The sequence below is a fragment of the Piliocolobus tephrosceles genome, chromosome 5, assembly GCF_002776525.5.
Source record: "Piliocolobus tephrosceles isolate RC106 chromosome 5, ASM277652v3, whole genome shotgun sequence".
In the NCBI taxonomy this organism is placed as follows: Eukaryota; Metazoa; Chordata; class Mammalia; order Primates; family Cercopithecidae; genus Piliocolobus; species Piliocolobus tephrosceles.
Genome location: NC_045438.1, coordinates 9,768,165 through 9,775,631, shown reverse-complemented (window position 1 = coordinate 9,775,631; position 7,467 = coordinate 9,768,165). Strand labels below are relative to the sequence as shown.

Sequence of the window (7,467 nt, the reverse complement as noted above, 5' to 3'; positions counted from 1 at the left end):
TGGCACCCTACACACATCAGTGTAGGCATATACCACAGACAAAAGGAAGAGATGAGGAAAAAGGAAAAGGAGCAAAAACTGTGTGTGGGACTCTGCAAAACGTCATAATAATAAGTGTATTAGCTGCATGTTATTATATCACAGATGAGGAAAAGGAATTTAAACTAAAGATTTAAAAAATCCTAACTAGTTTGATTGATAAGGAATGAATCATAAAACTCATGGAGATTTATAGGGCATTACTGATTTTTAAATTTTTGTGGTAACTTCAACATTTTACAGGTATTGGAATGTTTGAAAATAATGCCATGTAGCTAGAACCAAGCTGATTCGTATGTGGAGGGTTACTATTAATATGCACACAGTTCCTGTTTAAACAGAAAGTCTGCCAAAAACAAAATACTCTATTATAATAGCTGTCTCAAATATGCCCAGATGGAATGAGCACCATACATTGTCCTTTATTCTGCTTAGTCTGTTTTATCTGCTCAACTAAGGACCATCGTATTTCCACTTTCTTTTTCTCTTTCTTTTTCCTGAGGATAACCCCCACATCTCCCGCTTTGGTTTAATCACATTTCTTCTGTTTACACCATCACTGAAATACTATAGCATGAGACCGTCATGAAAAGATTAGCACATGAAATATGGTATGCCGATGTATTGTATTCACACAATGTCTGTTTTGAGGTTTTGTAAAGAAGGTTAGGTCAATGCCATATGCTCAGAATGGTCCTATTCTTGGACTGTGAATGTTATCTCTGAGGGTGTAATCAGAGTCTAAACTGTGTGAGCAGGTTCCTCATTACCTCTTGATCACTGTCATTATGGTGCTGTGCTTTATTTCCAGATCTGGGCACCTTTCCTTAGGCTACCACAGAACACGGAAATTGTACATAATGTACACCCGTCTCTTCTACTATGCCTAGCAAAGGGTTCTGACCTATCACAGGGATTTAAAATAACAGAAAACCTCACAGCTTCACGAAACGCATTTGTCGATCCTTTTGCAACTTATGTGTGATGATTGGGTATTTACGCTCATGTGTGAGATATGCTGCCCTTCAACCTTGTTACCACATTTGCACATTACCCATCTGATATAAAAAACCAACCAAGCAACAAACCAATAAAAAAAAGAGAAAACCTCAGTTGTTAAATCATCTTCTTTTCTTCCCAAAGTTATTGTGCTGGAACCCTATAGAGGAAACACAGGTTGGCTTCAGTTTGGTGTTATTTTTTTTGAACATGGAGGTATTCTGTGCTTCACATTCTTCTGGGAAAAGTCCCAGTCACCACTGGGGAAGGAATTCACAAGTCTGTAAGTCCACTACCTACTGCCCACTAAGGGAGGGGCACATGGATGGGTTGGAGGTTGCTGAGGCCAAAGGAAGAGGATAACAACAGGCTAAGCTTTTTCTTTTCCCCATCCCCAACCACAGGCCAACATTTTTCTCATAGAGAAGTCACTTCATAGCACGATGTACCAACTTCAAAGATTTTGTGACATATTTTTAAACTCCTCCGAGAATGATATACAATATATTTCTGGTGCCTTAGAGTTTACTATGTACACTTTCACATATATTGTCTTATTTGATCTTCACAAGAACCTTAAGAGTGATCTCTTACTCCCCTTTGTGGGGGAGGAACAAATACTGAGAAACTGTGACATTCTCAAGGCTATACGGTAAATCAACACATATTCATTGGCACCCATTATGTGTCAGGCCTGATGCTAGTCCGTAAGGACCGAGCCAAGATGGGGACTAAGGTTTCAGAATTCTCAGTCTCCTGTCTAGCCTGTCCCATGATGTCTTCTTTCTTGATGAGGATAGTTGATGGCACCCTGCATTAGCTTCCAGCTGCATTTTTTGCTCCCAGGTGAAATGTCCTCTTCTTCCCCACTGAAACACATCTGCAGTCAAAGCTGCTTTTATTTCTGTCTGCATCATTTCACCTATTAGAATGTTAACTTCCTGAGAACAAGAATCATTATGGCTCTTCATTGTTGTTATTTTCTGTCATCTTACAGCCTACATGGTGCAGTTTTGTTCACATAAATTGTGTAACATAAAATCCCTGTGATACATAAAGTTCTACAAATATAATTAGTCTGTAGGTGACTATAAAGTAAATCATGATATTTTTGAGGAGAGGTGATGAAAATTAGCTTGAACTTCTCCTTTTGCATGCACTTAGTTATTTTAAAGTGACTGACATTAAGTTGTGAAGTACAAATTAGGTAGACGTAACAGATTTGTCACAATATGTAGAGGAAATACAATCTTACTCATAAAATATAGTTAAATTATTTTGAATACTCAGGCCTGTAGTTTGACATTGTGTGTGTATGTGTGTGTGTGTGTGTGTGTGTGTGTGTGTGTAAAGGAAAATAATATAAAGCTAATTACATCCAGAAATGGAAGAAATGGGAACTGGAGACTGGGAGGCTGCAGCCTTTTTTTATCCAAAACAATCTCAATTCCAACAACAAATCTTTATGAAAGAGTTTAGTTTTCTGAGTGAACTGATGACTGCATTTTTCCTTTTCATTTTTCTTTCCAAATTGCACAGCTGAAAAGCATTGTCAGTGGAAACACCCTGTTAAGTCAGTGATTTATACACCCTATCTGTTAGTTTTTGTTTGAAGATTCTATTTTAACTATTATCTCTTTGAGAAGACAAACATGACATTCTAAATATAGTCCTCAAATTTTTATATATTCACACTCAGTGCAAAACATTTCTGAGTTATATGTAATTAATGTACCCAAAGAGAGATTGAAACAAGTTCAGGGGTTTCTTGTCCACACTTATCTTAGCCTTTATGTGCCATAAGAGGGTTAGCTGGATTGCAGAACATTCACCAACAGAATTTGACGTTTAAGAGGTCTAAAATTAAAGCTGTGTGTGTGTGTGTGTGTGTTGAGATGAAAGTCTAGAAAGGGATGGAGACAAAGCAGAAAAAATGTCATTATATAAAAGTTCATTTGTGATAATGACATTATTTAAGAAATACTTTGAAAATAAAATTTGAATATTCCACTGCAATTAAAATGAATAAATGGTGTATATATTAAGATGGATAGATAAGGTAAAAAATAACATTGAATAAAAAAAGTCAGCTTGGGCAACATAGTGAGACTTTGTCTCTACAAATAATAAAAAATGTTAGTTGGGTTCCTGGAGTACTAGCTACTCAGGAAGCCGAGGCTTGAGCCTGAGAGGCTGAGGCTGCTGTGAGCCATGATTGCTCCACTGTACCCCAGCCTGGGCAACAGAGTGAGACCCTATTTCAAAACAAATCTAAGTTGTACAAAAGTATTTAACAATGACAACTTTTATGTAAAATAAAAAATATACAAAATATAATATATAAATTCATATATGTATGGTATTATTTTTTAAAGCATACATATATTGAATTTTGGTTAATAAATTTCTATGGAGAGGTGGGATAGAGAATGTAACTGGGGAAAGATGAATTTAATTGTAATATTTTATTTCCTTTAATGAAGAAAATATAAGAACCAAATATGGCAGACTATTCATAGTTCAATGGGTGGTGTTTGTTCTATTATTTCCTATTTCAGTATATACATATTTTCCAAATTAACAAGAAAAAGGAAATTTTAGCCTTTAAAACCATTTGTATATTGAGAAAATCTAGAGTAATATAAATTTGGAGGTTTAAGATGTACATCATAAAAAAAAGTGAGCTCATTTTTAAGTGTTCTGATTACACTTGCACCATTTATGGAGGTACAATATTTTCTTTAAAAATGTTCACCACATTACTATTTGAGGTCCACTAACATTTTAATATTGTGTTAGCAAAGATTTTTGGTAGTCCCTTTAGTGTTCAACATTGGTGCATTAACTCAGAGGTGTTTTGGAGTTTTCATTTTCAAAAGAATTGATAATGTGCTTTCATTTTCTTATTTCATTTCACTCACTGACATGGTTTGGCTCTGTGTTCCCACCCAAATCTCATCTTGAACTGTAATCCCCATAATCCCCGTGTGTCCAGGGAGAGACCAGGTGGGAGGTGCTTGAATCGTGGGGCGGGTTTCCTCCATGCTGTTCTCATGAAAACGAGTGAGTTCTCACAAGAGCTGATGGTTTATAAGGCAGTTTTCCCCGCTCTTGCTCCCTGTCTCTTGCCTACACCATGTAAGATGTGCCTGCTTCCCTTTCTGCCACAACTGTAAGTTTTTTGAGGGCTCCTCAGCCATGTGGAATTTTGAGTCAATTAAACCTCTCTCTTTTTTAAATTACCCAGTCTCGGATATTTCTTTATGGCTGTGTAAAACAGACTAATACACTCACTATCTGTGCAGTTGTGAAATTTGAAATAAATTTAGGCAGAAAAAGAGATCTTCCTTTAAATCTTTGTTCTGGGAAGACTGAGGGTTAGCTAAATTCTGCCTCCATTGGTCAGGCCTTGATTTCCTTCTTTTTCTTTTTCTTCAAAAATCTTAATCTTAATTGAAATATAATAATTGCATTATTAATAATAATTGTATATATAGGAGGTACAGTGTATACAATGTAATGTTTTAATGTATAAATACACTGCAGAATGATTAAATCAAACCAATTAACACATCTATTACCTCACTTATTTTTTTGGTAGAAAATATTTAAAATATACACTTTAGCAATGTTGAAATATACAATATATTATTACTGCTGTTATTATTTTTTGAGATGGAGCCTTGCTCTGCTGCCAGACTGGAGTACAGTGGCGCAATCTCAGTTCACTGCAACCTCTGCCTCCCAGGTTCAAGTGATTCTCCTGCCTCAGCCTCCCAAGTAGCTGGGACTACAGGCACGCACCAGCACGCCTGGCTAATTTTTGTATTTTTGGTAGAGACAGGGTTTCACCATGTTGGCGAGGATGGTCTTGATCTCTTGACCTCATGATCTGCCTGCCTCGGCCTCCCAAAGTGCTGGGATTACAGGCGTGAGCCACCATGCCGGGCCACAATATATTATTGTTAACTATAGTCATGATGCTGTGAAATAGATCACTAAAACTTACTATTCCCCTTTAACTGAAACTTTGTATCTATTGGCCAACATCTAGCTCCTTTTCCACAAACCCCTGACCCTTGCTCTAGCTTCTGGTAACCACCATTTGACTCTTTACTTCTATAAGTTTGACTTTTTTAGATTCTACATGTAAGTGAGATTATGCAGTATTTGTATGTCTTTGCATGGCTTATTTAACTTAGCATAATACCTTCCAGATTGTCCATGTTGTCACAAATGATAGTATTTCCCTCTTTTAAAAGGCTGTATAGTATTCTATTGTGTATATAGACCAATTTTCTTTATCCATTGATTCCTTGAGATAACTTACGTTGCTTCCATACCTTATGAATAATGCCGCAATGAAGGTGGAGGTGCAGATATCACTTTGACATATTGATTTCAACTCCTTTGGGTATATACCCAAAAGTGGCATTGCTAGATCATAAGATAGTTGTATTTTTAATTCTTTGAGGAACCTCTAGAGTGTTTTCCATAGTAGCTGTACTCATTTACATTCTCACTAATACTGTATCAGAGACCAGGGTACTCTTTTCACCCCATCCTTGCCAACACTTGTAATCTTTCATTTTTTCTATAACAGCCATTCTGACAGCTATGAGGTAATACCTCATTTCAGTTTTATTTTTTATTTCCCTGATTATTAGTGATGTTGAACATTTGTTCATATATTTGTTGGCTTCTTTAGAGAAATATCTGTTCAGTTTATTTGCCTGTTTTAAAAATTGAATTATTTATTTTCTTGCTATTGAGTTGTAGTAGTTTCTTACATGTTTCAGATATTAGTGTTTAATTGTTTGCAAGTACATTCTCTCAATCCATGGATTGTCTCTTCAATCTGTTCATTATTTCCTTTGCTGTGCAGAATTTTTTTTACAAGGTTTTATGCAATCCCATTTGTCTATTTTTTGCTTTTGTTAGCTGTGTTTTTGGGTCATATCCAAGAAACAAAAACAATCCTAAAATTTGTGTGGAACCATGAAAGATGCCAAATAGTCAAAGCAATCATGAACAAAAAGAACAAAGCCCGGAGGCATCACACTACCTGATTCTGCAATACACTACAAAGATACAGCCATTAAAACAGCATTGTAATAGCTTACAAACAACACATCTAAGCAGTGGCACAAGACTGAGAGCCCAGCAACAAACCCACATATCTATGGTCAATTGATTTTGGATAAAAGTACTAAGAGCACACAGTTGGGAAAGGATTGTTTTCTCTATTAATGGTGCTCAAAGGGTGGTTACCCACATGTAGAAGAATACAATTCAACCCCTATCTCACCACTTATACAAGAATGAACTAAAAATGGGTTCCAGGCCTAAACATGAAACCTGAAACTATAAACCTACTAGAAGAAAACATAGGGGAGAAACTTCAAGACATGGGTTTAGGCACTGATTTTATACGACCTTCGTTTCTTAATTAGCCTGGCATCTGACCTCTGGGGCAACTGGGCTGCACGAGATGGGGTGCTTTGTGGTTTCATTTCTCCATTACTTTTTGTTTCCCAGGTTGAGACATCAATCTTGCAAACAAAAAATGTTTAAAAATTTAATTGATTTGTTTAATCAAAAACGTATTCATTATTAAAATTTTTAAAATGCTAGATGAAGTAAAACATAGGGCTCCTCCTTCATTTCCAATCTTCTACTCCCTTTTCCCAGTGGTTGCCACTGTTAAAAGTTTAGGATGTGCTATTCCAGCCCTTTTCATATACACATCAAACATATAAACATCTAGATACATGACTACACAGACAATTTTGTTGCTTATATTTTAATAAAAATAATACAAAGTGATACACTTTATTCTACAATTTCCACTTAACTGTTTGTCATAGATCACCCCTCATGTCCGTAGACATATTTACCTAATTCTTTTCAAGAGCTTCAAGATGTCTAGAGAATGAATATACAATTATATATTTCTTTTCTTCTTAATGGTCATTTATTTGTTTACAACTTTTCACCATTATATAGAATATTGTAATTAAAATATGCTTCTTTGTCCTTTGCAAGAATAAATCTGGGAGCCAGACTCAGAAGTCAAAATGTTGAATACAATTATTCAACAATAATGTGTTGAATACACATTATTTTATAAATACTGCAACATTTTCCTGAAAAAATGATGTGCTGATTTATAATCCCACTAGAAGTTTATGAGATTGCTTGTTTTCTTCTACCCTTCATAACTTTTGATATTACGTACTGTTAGTTTTAATTTTTCAGTGTCTGAGAAAAGTGCCGTTTCATTTCCTTCCTCCCTTCCCTCCCTCCTTCCCTGCCTCCCTCCCTTCGTCCCTCATTCCCCCCTCCCTCCCTCCCTCCCTCCTTCCTTCCTTCCTTCCTTCCTTCCTTCCTTCCTTCCTTCCTTCCTTCCTTCCTTCCTTCCTTCCTTCC

At 36.1% G+C, this 7,467-nt stretch overlaps 1 non-coding gene across 1 annotated transcript; it reads left to right on the top strand.

Annotated features, from left to right (window-relative positions):
* Positions 1–1,001: 1,001 nt before the first annotated feature.
* Positions 1,002–1,103, top strand: LOC111547359. The gene has a single exon (XR_002733108.1). It is a non-coding gene; the product is annotated as a small nucleolar RNA U13 (small nucleolar RNA).
* The last annotated feature ends 6,364 nt before the right edge of the window (positions 1,104–7,467 follow it).